Source organism: Triticum aestivum, chromosome 4B (assembly GCF_018294505.1).
Source record: "Triticum aestivum cultivar Chinese Spring chromosome 4B, IWGSC CS RefSeq v2.1, whole genome shotgun sequence".
Lineage (NCBI taxonomy): Eukaryota > Viridiplantae > Streptophyta > Magnoliopsida > Poales > Poaceae > Triticum > Triticum aestivum.
Window position 1 is genome coordinate 2,214,865 of NC_057804.1, and position 16,255 is coordinate 2,231,119.

Sequence of the window (16,255 nt, forward strand, 5' to 3'; positions counted from 1 at the left end):
TCTTGTCGTACATCTTCCCAGAATGGTTTTCTTTTTTCTTTTTGGTTTTGTTTGGCCTTTTTTATTTTTTTATTTTTTTTCTTATTTAACTCTTTTCTTTTTCACTTGCTTAAATTCATGAACAGTTTCTTAAATTCGTGAATTTTTTCAAATCCATGAACTTATTATTTAAGTCCTTGAACTTTTTTTAAATAAATGAATATTTTCAAGTTCGCATAAAATTTAAATTCAATGAACATTTTTCATTTTCTCAAACTTGTTTGTTGAATTCATGAGAATTTTTCAAATTGATATTTTTTCAAATTCATGAACATTTGTCAGATTTGTGAACTTTTTCAAATCAATGATTTTTTTTTCAATTTTGTGTTTCTTCAAATTAGTGAACTTATTTTCCAAATTGATGCAATTTTTGCAAAAATCATGAATTGTTTTCAAATTTACGAACTTCTTTGTCAAATCAATGAACTTGTTTAAATTTTGTGAAATTGTCTGTCAAATTCGTGAACATTTTTTTTTCAAATCCACAAACATTTTCAATTTCAGGAACTTTCTTCAAATTCATGAACTTACTTTTCAATCAATCAATTTTTTTCAGATTTCAGAACTTTTTTATCAAATTTGTGAACTTTTTTCAAATCGCTGACCTTTTTAATTTTTTCGATCCTTTTTCAAAGTAATGAGTTTTTTTTAATTCAAGATTTCTTAAGAAAATCTATGAAAAATTTCATTTTTTGCGAACTAATTTATGAAATTCCAGTATTGTTTTTCAAATCAATGAAATTTTGATAAAGTTGTGAGCTTTTCTTAAATCCATGATTAGTTTTTAGTTTTAAAACAGCCAACTGGTTTTTCAGTTAACAAAATAGCAGCAGAAGAGAAAACCGAGGAAATATAGCGAGGAAACAAAATTAAGTAACGGCCAATACTGGGAAAACCACACAAAATTAAGCAACTGAACCTGTCCCATCTCTGTAGGCGAAAAGATAGAAGCCCCCATGTGTCTCTGTCACCACCGACGAGCTTAATTTGCACGAATCACACTGGGTCTTCTGCCCAAGTCAAGTACTCCCTCCATCTTAAAATTCTTGTCTTAAATTTGTCTATATACAGATGTATCTAGTTACATTTTAGTGTTAGATACATCCATATCTAGACAAATTTAAGACAAGAATTTTGGGACGGAGGAAGTATAATACTACTAGGATCAAGTCTAGGTGTCAGTTGGCTTAGATATATAAGTAACTAGCTAGATGGAGATCATGAAGTTAACTATTTAAGGGAAGTATACTCAGCTTCCCAAGGCAAGTAGGTAGTATCTTATTAAGACAGACGCTCGACTCGATGTAAAGGTTAATATGAGAAGTTCAGTAGGCATGTGATGGTACTGCACAACCATGTGGTGTACATTTATTACATAGAAAGGATGAACATGCCAGTAGTTGGCATAGATAGAAGTAATGGCCGTTATTGTTGCCACAAATCATACATTTAGACAGGTTAAGAAATGTTTTAGGCATATATATTCAAGCGACTTAATTTGCAGCCCGGCGCTATAGGCGCAGACAAGACTTCCGTATATTGATAATATACCTAGTGGTGAGGTTGGAACGAATTATGTTGGGTCTTCGGCCAAGTCAAGTATAATATGAGCAACTCCAGCCTCTCTAGCCTGCCTAGCGACACTTATTGTATACATAAATAGGCAACTAGCTAGATGCAAATCATACATTTGAGGCAAGTGCACTGAACTATGCATTTGGTTAGGTCAAACAATTATATGATTAAGCCAGACACAAGACTCTGATGTAGGCATTAATATAAGAAGAAATACAGTAGGCCTGGACGCAGCCAGTTGGCATATACACATATAAACCAGATAAGCATCTTGCTAGATGCAGACCGTACATACATTAGTTAAAGGCAAGACCAAGAAACTATTTAGCCAAGTCAAGCAAAATATAGTCAACCTCTTGATTTATGTGGTTTGGCATAATATAAGAAACTCAATAATTAGGCCCGTAGTTACAGCTGACCACGTATGTGTTTTGGTATAAGAAACATACATTTGAGGAGTAAAGGGTGAGTGAGTTTGAAGAGGTGGAGATAGAGCAAGAGCCAAACACAAAGATGGGTATCTCCGGTGCTGTGGATTGGTGGGAGGAGTGAAATGTATATAACAAAAGGAAATATTTTTTGGTGACTGATTGTGTAGGATGTACTTACGACCGGAACCGATTGTGCCTATATAATCGTATTTGATGGCTCGCCCGTCGCACACGACCTCATTCTGCCGAGCGTGTGTGCCAGGAGAGCCTATCCCCGACGGTTTCTAGGTCATGTGGGAAGGACCCTTATCGCCCACACTCACTAGGTGACGGTTTAAAATGTCATCGCGGAAAGGGGTTAAAAACCGTTTGTATAGCACCTCGCTATACCAGTGCTTCCTAGTGGCGCTACACACTAGACATACTTGTGTCGGTGTTTGGATGTTAAAAAAACTATTGGATGAGTTGTCTTTTATTGGCATTGGAAACATATCGCTCCGGGGAATCAAAATAAATATAAATATTCGTACTAAATGTTATTAGAGATTTTTGGTCAAAGTACAATCACATCTAATATAAACCATATTTGGTAATAAGCTTACATTGTTTAATACATTATGCATTAGAACATATTAAAATGAATTCCAGTTAATTGTGAGAAAATAAGAAATGAAAAACCACATGTTTTTATTTATTTTTATTTGTGAACATACATTATGTAGTGTATATGTATGTGTGTATCGCTACCAATTTTTGCAGAGATATATAAATTGGGCGGTGAGAAATATCTCGCAGGTTTATGATTAGATATACACAAAAAAAAATCTAGAGTACATGAGATGTTTACGATGAGCTTGGTACCTCCTAATTGTCACATTGTTTTATTCTGGACAAATGTCTCTATTGGGTTCAATAACCTGTTGATGATGTCTATCTGCTCTATACTTGGTACTGAACTATATCTCTCTAAGATAACATTTAATACGACTTGTAAATCATTCACAGAAGATAAACTAGTAACCTAGCTAAACTTATTGATGATGGGTATCTTCGTTGTACTTGGTACTGTACTATTCATTTCTTTGTTCTTCGAAAAATAGGTTCTTTCGAGAATTTTATAAATAATCTCCCATTCACCCCCTCTTGCCGATCAAACACACTTTCAACTACTAACATTCTTAAGCCATCTCAATTCATACAAGCGAATTAACATGCACAAAGAGGTTGTAAGCGGTTGGTGGTCACTGCTATCTACCATTCCCTCATTGTGCATGGGATGTTGCATGCAAAATTTAGACAACAGCGATAGGTGCAAACGGGAGAAGCCGGGCTAAGATTAAGGAGATGCTACATATATACAATCGTCGACTCCTTCAAAATCAAAAAAGCCATCGACATTCTTCCAAAAATGGTACCAAAAAAACAAACCTCCCCCCCCCCCCAAAAAGAAGAAGATTAAGACAGATGATGTCAAAAAAAAAAGATTAAGACGGAGATTTTCTTTATCCCGCAAAAATATATTTTTTAGTCTGAAGGTGCGATGTGGGCACTCTGTCGTGCCGACCTTCCTGGGGTGGATGAAGCATCCCCAGAAATTAAGTAACGGCCAATACTGGAAAAACCACACAAAATTAAGCAACTGAACCTGTCCCGCCTTAGGCGAAAAAATAGAAGCCCCCATGTGTCTCTGTCACCACCGACGAGCTTAATTAGCATGAATCAGACTGGGTCTTCTGCCTAAGTCAAGTATAATACTACTAGGATCAAGTCTAGGTGTCAGATGGAGATCATGAATTTAACTATTTAAGGGAAGCGTACTCAGCTGCCCAAGGCAAGTAGGTAGTACTCCCTCCATCCGAAAATACTTGTCATCAAAATGGACAAAAAGGGATATATCTAAAACTAAAATACATCTAGATGCATCCCTTTTTATTCATTTTGATGACAAGTATTTCCGGACGGAGGGAGTATATTATTAAGATAGACGTTGGCATGTGACGACACTGCACAACCATGTGGTTTACATATAAAGGATGAACGGGCGAGAGTTTGAAGAGCTAAGATCACCTAGCTTGATGCACCGGCCAGTAGTTGGCATAGATAGAAGTAATGGCTGTTATTGATGCCGCAAATCATACATTCAGACAGGTCAAGAACATTTTTAGGCATATACTCCCTCCGTCCGGAAATACTTGTCATTCAAATGGATGTATCTAGATGTATTTTAGTTTTAGATACATCCATTTTTATTCATTTTGATGACAAGTAATTTTGGACGGACGAGTATATTCAAGCAATCTTGCAGACCGTCATTGTAGGCGCAGAAAGACCGGACTAGGTGAGATTGGAACGAATCAAGCTGGGTCTTCGGCCAAGTCAAGTATAATATGAGCAACTCCAGCCTCTCTGGCCAGCCTAACGACACTTATTGTGTTCATAAATAGGCAACTAGCTAGATGCAAATCATACATTTAAGGCAAGTCCACTGAACTATGCATTTGGTTAGGTCAAACAATTATATGATTAGGCCAGACACTCGACTCTGATGTAAGCATTAGTATAAGAAGAAATACAGTAGGCATATATACATATAAACCAGATAAGCATCTTGCTAGATGCAGACTATATACATACATTAGTTAAAGGCAAGACCAAGAAACTATTTGGCCAAGTCAAGCAAAATGTAGCCAGCCTCCCGATGTACGTGTTTTGGTATAAGAAACATACATTGGAGGAGTAAGGGGTGAGTTTGAAGCGGCGGAGAGAGAGAGAGAGAGAGAGAGAAACACAAAGATGGGTATCTCCAGTGCTATGGATTGGTGGGAGGAGTGGCAGCTGCGCATCCTCGTCCTTGGCAGCCTGCTGGTCCAGTGGTTCCTCTTCCTCTCCGCCCCTACACGTAAATGTGCAATACCTCCATGGTTCAGATCCTTAATATGGCTCGCGTACTTAGGCGGCGACGCTATAGCCATATATGCTCTGGCCAACCTCTTCAGCCGCCAGAGGAGACAAGATTGTAGCTCTGGACAGGGCAATAGCATCCTGGAAGTGGTGTGGGCGCCGGTTCTCCTGATGCACCTCGGAGGATATGAGTCGATAACCGCCTACAACATCGAAGACAACGAGCTGTGGACGCGGCATGTCCTCACTGCCGTGTCCTAGATTACCGTAGCCATCTATGTGTTTTGGAAAACATGGCCAGGCGGCGACAAGAGGTTGCTACAGGTAGCCATATTGTTCTTCACCCCTGGAATCCTCAAATGCTTACTGAAGCCTTTGGCTCTCAAGAGGGCCAGCATCAATAACATAGTCTCCTTTTATGACCCTGGTCCGGGGATGGCTAGCAAGGTGGGTGAGATCAATTCTTTGGAAGAGTATGTGCAGAAAGCAAGGGATTTTTTCAAGGTCTGCGATGGTCAGGGCGAAGGAGAAGGCAATGGAGTGGACCTAGAGGCCAACCATCTTCATCAAGCAAAAGGAGACGGCGATGAACCGGAGCTTGATCCCGACCACCATACTCAGACATCAAGCACGACAAGCTCTTTCGAGAAACGAATGAGATCGGCACAAGAGGAACGTAGACTGCGGAGTGGTTTCTATAGGCTATTTGCAGACCGTGCATCATCTTATCCTGATCGGCTTAGGATCCTAAAGAAGGTATGGGTTCTGAATGATGAAGGTGCTTATTCTTTTCTGCAATATGGGCTATCTGACACATTTGATCTTCTCTACACCAAAATAAGTACTGGACATGGAGCGTCGGAAAATGTGCTAGCCTTTTCTAACTACATAACGCTAGCAAGTACGCTATTGCCATTCACAGCCATTGGGCTATTCCACAAGAGTAACAGAGGTGCTTATGATGTTAACGATGTCAAGGTTACATATGCCTTGATCTGTTGTACTGCTGTGTTGGAGCTGTTTTCCCTTCATTTTCGAACCGAAGGTAGTTGGCTTTCATTTTCTGACATGGTTGCCCAATATAGCCTAGTAAGTTTCTTTGTCCGCAACAAAAGACACATCAAGAAGATGTGCATCCTTAGCTTCTTCAACTGCAAGGACTTTGTTGACCAGCGTTGGTGCATGAAGTCATGCTCCTCATCTTCCAGAATTACAAAGTTGGTTCTTCGACATGTGAAAGGTTGCTGGAAGGATCACATATTAGATGCTGCCAGTTACATGAGGTCCAATGATCACAAGGGGCGGGCCCAAGACCAGCAATGGGGCCTAGGCAGGCTGTTCGACGAGAGTGTCCTCATCTGGCACATGGCGACAGACTTGTGCATGTACAAAAAGTTTGACACAGCAGCTAGTGATGAAAATGCCAAGGGATGCAGAGAAATCTCCAACTACATGGTGTACCTACTATTTGTCAATCCTGAGATGCTATTGCCCGGCACGAACCGGAATCTGTTCAAGGCTGCTAATACTGAACTCAAGAAGTTCCTCAAGGATGACAAGCCGTTCCTCGAGCTCCTCAAGAGAAAAGGGCCATCGCCTAAGGAAATTGAGAAAGTACTTATGGACAGAATTATCGCTAAGTTGCAGCCCCCGGAATGCAGAGAAGAAGATCCAGGAAACAAGAGTCAAACAGGTTGTAAAGGAGAAGAAGATCCAGGAAACAAGAGTCCAACTCCAACAGGCTGTAAAGGTTTCATCTACAAGGTCAAGTTGATGTGCAGAGGTTGGTGCACTAGTACGTCCAGTTTGATGCCTGGCAGTCTGTTTGTGTGTTGTTGTCGGATTACAATGCTTGTGGTATGGATGGATGCCAGATTACTTACTGTCCCGTGTTGAATTCTGAAGCATCAGTGGGTTTGTGAGAGTGGATTTGGTGTGATTAGAGTCGTTTGAACCGATTGTTTACCCGGTTGATGTAATGAATGTATTGCTACCCAAAGGTCAGAGAAATTGCAGTGGTGTTTATTTTCCTCAATCTCCATGGTTTTAGAACTCGGTGAGCATGTGATGTACCAGATAGTACACCTTCATCTTCTCGCCGTCGCCGCAAGAGGAGGACTGCTCCGGTGAGCGTCCATCGCAGATAGCTGGCTGCTCTTGGCGTCCTCCAAGAGCAGCTCAGGTCAGCTTTGGAATTGTCCCCTGCGTTTTGGATTGGCTCATCTGCTTTTTGGACTTTCTTCTCCATCCACACCATTCTTTACTAATCCTACAATACCAATTATTTTGATCTTTCTGTGACTCATTCCATGGGACTAATTGTGCATAAGTAGATTGACTTGACAATTTATCATGTGTATGTATGCAGTAGATTGGCTAGTAGCTCTACACACTCACCTGCTGCTATGCCACCTGCAACTTCATCTAGATTCGTGGACGGCTCTTATTGCGCACCACCTGTTTGTTTGAATGCCCAGCCCATGTTCTCGGTCAACCCAAGGATGATAAATAGCGCACCAAATTCTAGTGCTCCGTTCTTTGGAATTTTCTGTACTCCTGGGAGTATGTACTCCCACATTCAATATACCTCATAATTTCATTCTCAATATACCTTATTAATTATTCTAAGGTACCTCAATACAAATTTTATGAAAAATATCACCAAGGTCCATAGTTTACGTAATATACCATTTGTGCATACAAAATAACAATTTATGTGTGTATAAAATAAAATACATGCACCCAATTTTTTTTACAAAACTCACTTTAAGGTATCTAGTAATAATTAATAAGGTATATTAAAAATAATAATGAGGCATAGTGGCATCATCTGTGTGGTATATGAAGAGCGAGAGTACATACTCCCAGGAGTACACATGAGTTTTCATATGTTTACACAAGACATGGGATACAAGGACATAAAATATAGCCTAATAGGACTCCCAGACTTAATGCTAATACTCCTTACAGTCCAGGCCGTCCATACACACTTGGAGTCATTTTTTATTTGCTTCGAGTCATAAACATGATGGCATCATAACACAAATAAAATCCGAGGTTAAGAAATCATGGTTGCTGTCGCTTTTTCCATTCTTGAATTGCAAAGCGGAGGGCGTTGTTTGGTATCAACTCATGGTTCGCGAAGCTGACGCGGGCCACGGGGGACATTTTGTTCCCCATTTTAAACCAGCGCTTGATGGCCGCACCTTCGTACGTGTATCCATCGGCAGCAATGTGTGGATCCTTCATGATCTCCTGAAAAATATAATGGAGATGCAAGTTTATTACATCAAACTTGGAGTAGACATTAACTAATCTAGCTAGTGACTAAATTGTAAAGGTTGTAGGTGATTACTCAGGAAAACTTAAGATAACCATTTTTTTAAAGAGAGAGAAACATAAGATATTCATTTCTTTGATTAGTTAACTGACCTGTGTTATTGGACATATGAGAAACTTTGGTGGCTTGCATTTATCGTCTGGGCAGTTCATCATAGCTTCGAAGACATCCCAGACCTCCTTTCCGAGATCAGGCCGCTCCTTTCGTTCATAACGACAACATCTCAGTGCTAGTTTTGCCAACTCTTTAGTGTACTTAGGTGGCCATTCCCCAGCAGAAGTATCGATTATGTCTTCAACTTATCTTTTCTTAATGCTGCCTCCACGACATGTGGAAGGCCTAGGGGGCTCTTGCTAGTTAGCAATCTCATCAGCACTACTCCAAAGGAGTAGACGTCATATTAGTGCCGTGAGCTCCCCTGACGCAATATATGCTGGATCCATGTATCCCATTGTGCCCTTGAGTTGGTTTGTTCGGTGGTAAGGGGTGATAGTGGTGTTTGTGACATTCAAGGGGAGAGAGATCCCAAAGTCTGCCAGTTTGCAAACAAAGTTGGCGTCGAGAAGGACATTGTCAGGCTTGAGATCACCATGTGCGATGCCTTTTGGTTTGTTGGAGTGGAGAAAGATAAGTCCCGTGCAAATGTCTGCAGCAATTCTGACGCGCATTCGCCATGAGAGTGCCTCTCTTCGGTTCTCGCGCTGCAGACAGTCCTCTAGGCTTCCATTTGACAAGAACTCGAAGACCAACACTCTGGCCTCCCTGCACGCTCCTATCAGAGTGACAAGGTTCGGATGCCTCATCCCACAGAGTGTTTCTACCTGTAATTGATACACATGAGAGGAAAAATCACATATTTAGATGCACCATTTTACTAGTGTTTCCTTAGCTGGCAGCATGTCTACTCTTAGTAATATATATGATGTTTTTGCGGCATGCATTAAAAGAAAGGAATACTAAGAGTTACTAGTTAATTACCTCATCATTGAACTCTTGATCTCCTCTTGCACCTTCACTGTTCAGTTTCTTTATGGCTACAGTAGTATGACGGAGAAATCCCTTGTAGACGCTTCCACACCCACCTTCCCCTATCTTTTTGGAGGCGTCAAAGTTGTTTGTCGCTTCTTTTATTTCCGCGTAGCTGAAATCTGTTAAGACAATGGCACTAGTACTGGTAGAGCCAAATACAGATGCACCGCTACCGTTTGTTTGGCGCATCTCTTCAGCCTGCTTAACAACATGTTCTTTCTCGCGCTGTAGCTCTTCCATTAGGGAGTTTGCCTGCAGAAGCTCGTTCTCAAGTTCTGCTCGTTGCTCATTTGCTTTCTGTAGCTCATTGTATAAATGGAGGCGTTCCTTTTCGAGTCCAGCCTTTTCTCTGGTTAGTCTTTCCTCTAGCTCATTTTTCTCTCTGCGGAGTGAATTCTCCTGTGCTTTGGACTGCAAGAAAACAATTGGCTTAGTTGAGAGACAGGTGCACCATCTAACATACACAATTTCCATGTGTTTACACAAGAAAAGTTGGGAAAATACAATAACATATTAGGCATCAATAATGGATGGTTGAAGGCATGTGGCAATTACAAATAGCATACCATCATAGGATTTTCAAACAGACCCCTTGCTGTTTTGTGCTGATCCTCAATTGCTTCTCTTTTTGAGCACTCATGATCATCAAGGAGTAGCTGTAGTTGCCCGAACACTTCTCGTTGCACGGCGGTTTCTATCTGTAATACACATGTTTGCTTTGAATTCAATAGGTATGCCAGCATCATCCAATAAGTATTACAACTACGACAAAAAACGAAAGACCTTAGTTGGTAAAATAAAATCTAGATGATAGAGCAATAGCAGCAGGATTTTAAGTTATTAAAAGGTGGAATCCTGTACACCTACTCGATCCCCACTAACTCTAATTCTCTCAACACGCAACTATGCCATCTCACCATGCCACCATGCATGCAGAAGACCCACATTACCATGCACCATGCATACTACTTATATTCAATAAATATTCTACAACTATACAACAATCAAATACTCCCTTTGTAAACAAATATAAGACGTGATCTAAAATGTCTTATACTCCCTCCATTTTTATATACAAGACCACAAACTCATATTACAGGTACCAAAGGTAAAATTTAATGCATAATTTGCAAGGCAACTTTTCTTTTCGTTTACTGTGATCATTAATACGCAACATGCATGCAAGAAAACTGAGTGGAGGAAGCGGCTAATGTCATTATGATGGCATGCATGCAAGTATTAAACAGGTTGCTAGTATGAGAAAATACCATTAATTCTTTTCTCGATTACTGTTGGTGGCCTTGTATAGATGCAAAACATATATTCCATAGTGGCCTTGTATAAGTAAATGGAGGGAGTATTTCTTTACAGAGGGAGTACAATATTATATGTATTTTAGTTTCAATTTTCAAATTGTTAATCCGCATACCAATCTTTCATACAACCAAATCTCTTGAAATAATTGCATACAACCAATTCACACGCGTTGCCATGCGAGGTATCATCTCTAGTGTTTACATAGTGCTAGCTAGTGGAAAGTGTTAGATACACTACTGGTTGAATGTGACTACAGCCATGAACGCATTCTATTGTTGACTTCCGTAGTTAAGTAGAACACATTCTATTGTTGACTTCTGTTGTTCAGTGGAGTACATGAAGTATTAAACTACCTTACTATAATTTGAAGAAAGTGTCACATCTCCGATGTTCACACAAGCACGTGGCCTATATTGCATACTCATTTTTAACCACATAGTACTCCATCCAAACCATATTAATTGTCAACTAAATCAGCAACAATTAATATGGATCGGATGGAGTACTTGATTTCACATTAATAGTTTTTTTGGATAATGGACGAGCATTTCTCGCTATAAATTTACGACAATTGAAATGAACAAGCTGTGGCTATGCTTAGATGATAACTCTGCTCAGTCCAAAATGACTTACCATAGAGTGTTGATGTTCTTTAGAGCTTGCAACTGAAACAGGTACAATTGAACCATTCATATTATCCAAATCCTTTAGAACTGGTGAAGATCCTCGAAAGATTTACTGGCGGGAATTCGGGGAGAAACCTGTTGATGTCGTTGTATGAATTGACCGGCCCCTTGCACCTAGTATGGTTTCCGTGCTGTCTGTTATCGATGCTGACAAGGGATATGTATAGCTAACTGGCTGCTTGGACTCTTGTTGAAGGGCTTTTTGATCTGTGGAACCGAAGAAACCTGTACGCCCTAGTGATAGTGATTGGGATCTTGTAGGGAACTCGGATCGGTCTGAATCAGTGCTTGTGTAGCCGCTTTGCGGTGACTCTACTTTTATCAAACGCTGAGTGGCCTCTCTGAAAATGATGAACCGTTGTTTTGTCAGCTGGAAATAACTTTGGGTAGTCAATCGAGCTCAAATTTGCAGATTTTTTCTTTGAGAAACTAAATTCACAGATTCTATGTAGCAATTTTTTTATGTCGAGCCGAGGGCTGCAATGCATGCATGGCCGGCCATACCTAGAGCAAGCAAGCGTCTCGTTGCATATGTAGAAGATCTGGCAATATGGTTTGGCTTGTTGATGCACAATAGCTGCAACTTTTGAGTTTAGTGCTTTGTTCTTCCTGTCCACATGAAAGATTTCACGATCAACATATACAACTCTCTTTTGAAATAGGCTTTCGCCCCGGTTTATAAATAAAGCAACCATCCATACAATCAACATACATAACTCAGGCCATACTAATTGTGAGTGTATTGTGTGTCATTTGCTAACTAAATAATACCAGACAAGGAAGACATATTAAATGGAGTATTTGCTAACTAAGTAATACTGATTGTGAGTGTATTGTGTGTTATACTAAGTAAAGCCATACTAATTAGTAAATCCATATTATGTACTAGTCGTGTTTTGTTATTGGGAGTGTATTGTGATTAATTGTCATTTGCTAACTAAGTAATACTAGACAAGGAAGACAAATTCTGGATTATGTGTCAACTTACAAAAGGGCCGCGTTTTAATACCGATTAATGGGTTGTGCATCCTAGCTGTTTTATCGCCGCTTGTTTACAATAGCGGAGACATTAATTCACGTACATGAAATAAGAAATTTACATATAATTACACAAGTGCTTTGCCCTATATATATTTGTGCACAGAAACAAGCACAGTCCGCGGTGTGTGTGTTTATCGATGAAACCTCATTACGAAGGTGTATTTGGTCAGGACGTCAGGCGAGAAGGAGGATGTTCCCATGACAAGGTTTGTGATGTGATTCTGTTCGATGAGCTTGACGATGCCATTTGCAGTACTGTTCTTGGTCACCAGCGTTTCGGCTTGCATCTGTAAAGAATAAAGTTTTTTTTCTTCTTCTGAATCGACAAGTAGTGAATAAAATACATGCATCATGATTTTCAGAATGGAATTGGCCAGTTTTTAGCTGAGCAGACCTTGAGAGAATCTCTGCAGAAGTCGAGGTAGTGGTTCAAAAGTGTGTTCATCTCCTCCTCCTCATCCTTCCGGTATGCCTTGAGCTCCTTCTCCTGGAGCTGGCTTGCATCGACCGTGCGAAATCCTGCGACACAAGAATTTGATCAGCATAGATAGATAGATAGATATAGACAGAAAAATAGATAGATAGATTGATAAATATATAGAGAGACAGACAGACAGATAGATAGATACAGATGGATATATTGTAGTACTCCTTCCATTCCACAATGTAGTGCTATAGATTTTTGTGAAAGTCAAACTTTGCCAACTTTGACCAAGGGTATAGAGAAAACTGTCTACATCTACAATACCAAACATGTACATTCTAAAAATATAACTCACAATGTATCCAATGATGTGCATTTGGTATTCTAAAGGCAGTGCTCCTGCCAGTTCCTCAAAAACAAAAAAGTGAACAATTTTGATTTGTGCGCGGTGCTTTGCTCTAGTGCATGTACATAAACGGTGCAGTCAGTGAACAATTTTGATGTGCGTGTTTAGATGAAACCTGGTTACGAAAGCTTTACGTATTTGGTCTAGACATACAGTGAGAAGGAAGATGTTCCCATGACAAAGTCTGTGATGTGATTCTGATCAATGAGCTTGACGATGCCGTCTGCAGGGCTGTTACTCTCGATCACCATTATTCCAGCTTGCGTCTATAAATTTGTCAAGAAAACAATTATGCATAAGATGAGATGAACTAGAATAGCAATCGTATATATATTCAGGATTTTCAGGATGGAATTGGTCTAGCTGACCTTGAGAGAAGATATACAGAAACCGAGGTACTGGTCTAAAAGTGTGTTCATCTCCTCCTTCTCAGACTTCCTATATACCTTGAGCTCCTTCTCCTGCAGCTGGCTTGCATCAACCTTGCGTAATCGAGGTGCTGGCAGTGAGTTGAATCAGCATATATAGTTAGATTATACTCATCAAGTAACTGGAAATTCTGAAACGGTGTGACAGACAAGTTTATTTTTTTCTCAATTCTGATTTTTTCCAGGAGGGACCGGAAAAAATGATCTCTGAAAAATCTTGGAATCTCCGAATTTTTCCAGCCGAAATTTTCAAATCAAATTCAAATTCAGAAATTTTTGAGGTGAAAATAAATCCTATTGAAAGCATACTACACATCAATAGTTCTCCGTTGTAACAGTGGTCAGCAAGCCCTCGACCCCTTGAGAAGTGTGCGGGTTCAAGTCACCGCTTTGACACCATGACCTACGTCGTGCGATAGATTGCCATCCCTACGTACATGTTTGTGATAATTATAAATCTGGACAAGATTTCTGATAACTGGACGGTTTTTGAGAATTCTGAACAAAAAGAAAACCTTCCCGCCAAATGACAGATTGGACGTGTGAAACAACCGCCACGTCGTCCGCGCGCCACGTGCCCCTAACTGAGCTGTCGGCAACATGACGCTTGTTGCAAGAGGCACAAGCATAACACAAACTACATGGCGGACAGTGCATAAAAAACAAAAAAACTTTTCGAAGGGCATTGTAACAAGTCTTGTGTTGCAAAGCGCTGAGCGCAGCACGAGGCTTGTTGCAAAAGCTCAACGAGTAGACCGGACAAAGAAAAAAAAAGTTTAAGAATTGGAACGAGGCTTCTGTTGCAAAGCGCGAGACGCAACACAAGGCTTGTTGCAAAGGGTCAGCGGCTTGCTTAGGGAAGGAATCAGACGCCTGTCCAAGGCTCCAACGAGCGGCAGCCCAGGCGGGCAATCCTCTAGGATTATCATCCATCCCAAACGTAAATGAAAACAACTACACAAGACTTCTCGTGCTTCGCTCAGCTGTACCCTTTTTGTAGAAATGATTCTCCGGGGAAGAAAAATAACATGCATGGGTCATGAGATGGGGAACAACCACAGAAGTTATTTGTGAAATGCTGATTGGAATAAGAAGAAACTCAGATTTGATGCGGATAAGAAACTACCCCTTTTTATTTTTACGGTTGCTATGAAAAATTATACACAAAAGAGGTAAAAGCGGGTCAAATAAGCACTAAAAGAGTCCGGCTTCGGTACCGTTGATTATATTATGATTATTAGAAAAAACAGGATGGCGTAGAATCTTATCCAATCTTGTCTTGTACTTCAACTTAGTCATTGTACTCCAATATATATGCCTAGGAGGCTCAAGCAATAAACATTCAACGGTTCCAACAATCCTTCTCTATCCCTCCTAACATGGTATCAGCCTAATCTAGATTCAAACCCTAGCCGACGCCGCTTCCTCATCGTGTCGCCCCCGAGGCGGTCGATCTTTATGATAGCAGCCGAGGGGCGTGCCGCCCGTACCTATGGTTCGTCAGCCGGTCAAGTTGATCGGCTGCCCTAGAGAGTCTTTTTGCTGATCACTTGGTCCGGGTTTTCTCTTGCACCCGTAGTCTTGATCGGCATTTCTTTTTGGTTTTTTGATCCGTAGATCAGTCTGCGTGGTCCGCCGCCCCGACGATCTACTACGCGCCTCTGCTCCAACCTCATCGGCGGCAACACCGGCCATCTTCAACAATGCAGTCTGGTGCGGCACATGGCGCTCGCGCCTGCCGTCCGCGTGCATCCGTCCTCTGGTGCAGCACGCGCCGCTCGCGCCTTCCGTCCACGCGCATCCATCCTCATGTTGTTCTGCACTTGTACAACGGCGTCTCCAGTGTGCGATTGGCCTCCATGTTCTGCACTTCAACTGGACTTATTTGTCTGGATGGCTGCAGGCTACATCCCGTGTTGCCTATTCGCAGCTGGTCGAACGCGTCTTTCACGTCCGGCCCCGCGACGCACGCCGCAGACCGTCCCATGAAGGTCCTCCGTGAGTATGCGTGCTGCTTCACCGATTGAGCAACGAGCTGCCGCTATGTCACCCTATCAGGACGCAGCGTCGCCGTCCTATGGTTCTTCCCACGGCTGCACTGACCCGCATGCTACTACTGCGTCGTCTCTTCTGGCTATAGTGCCATAGTCCGCAGTCCACTGCCTTCCCGAGGCCGTCCGCTCCAGGCTGTTTCTATGGCTGCACCGACTGGCTTACCTTTGGATTATTCTCCAGTCTGACTACATGCCCACGAAGCTCAAGCAATAAACATGCAACGATTACAACAATCCCTCCTTATCCCTTCTAACAAATAACCCCCCCCCCCCCCCCCCTCCAAACCTATAAACGTACGATAGGTCGCCCGCCATATACGTCGTACGGGGAGTAGCATCACACAACCGGAGCACACTACCTTTGTACTGGGCCTGGCACATTTAATATTCTTTCTTTTTTTACCCTAAGAAAAAAGGGGCATGAAGTAGGGTTCAAACTCCCAACCTCATGGTTTACTTCCATCTATTCTAACTAATTAGGAGAGCTCCCTTGTTATGTCTGGTTACATCACTTTTTCTTCTTGTCGTACATCTTCCCAGAATGGTTTTCTTTTTTCTTTTTGGTTTTGTTTGGACTTTTTTAT

The 16,255-nt window shown here is 41.2% G+C and overlaps 1 pseudogene; it reads right to left on the bottom strand.

Annotated features, from left to right (window-relative positions):
* Positions 1–7,766: 7,766 nt before the first annotated feature.
* Positions 7,767–16,255, bottom strand: part of LOC123094095 (U-box domain-containing protein 33-like) — a 35,493-nt pseudogene continuing 27,004 nt past the window's right edge.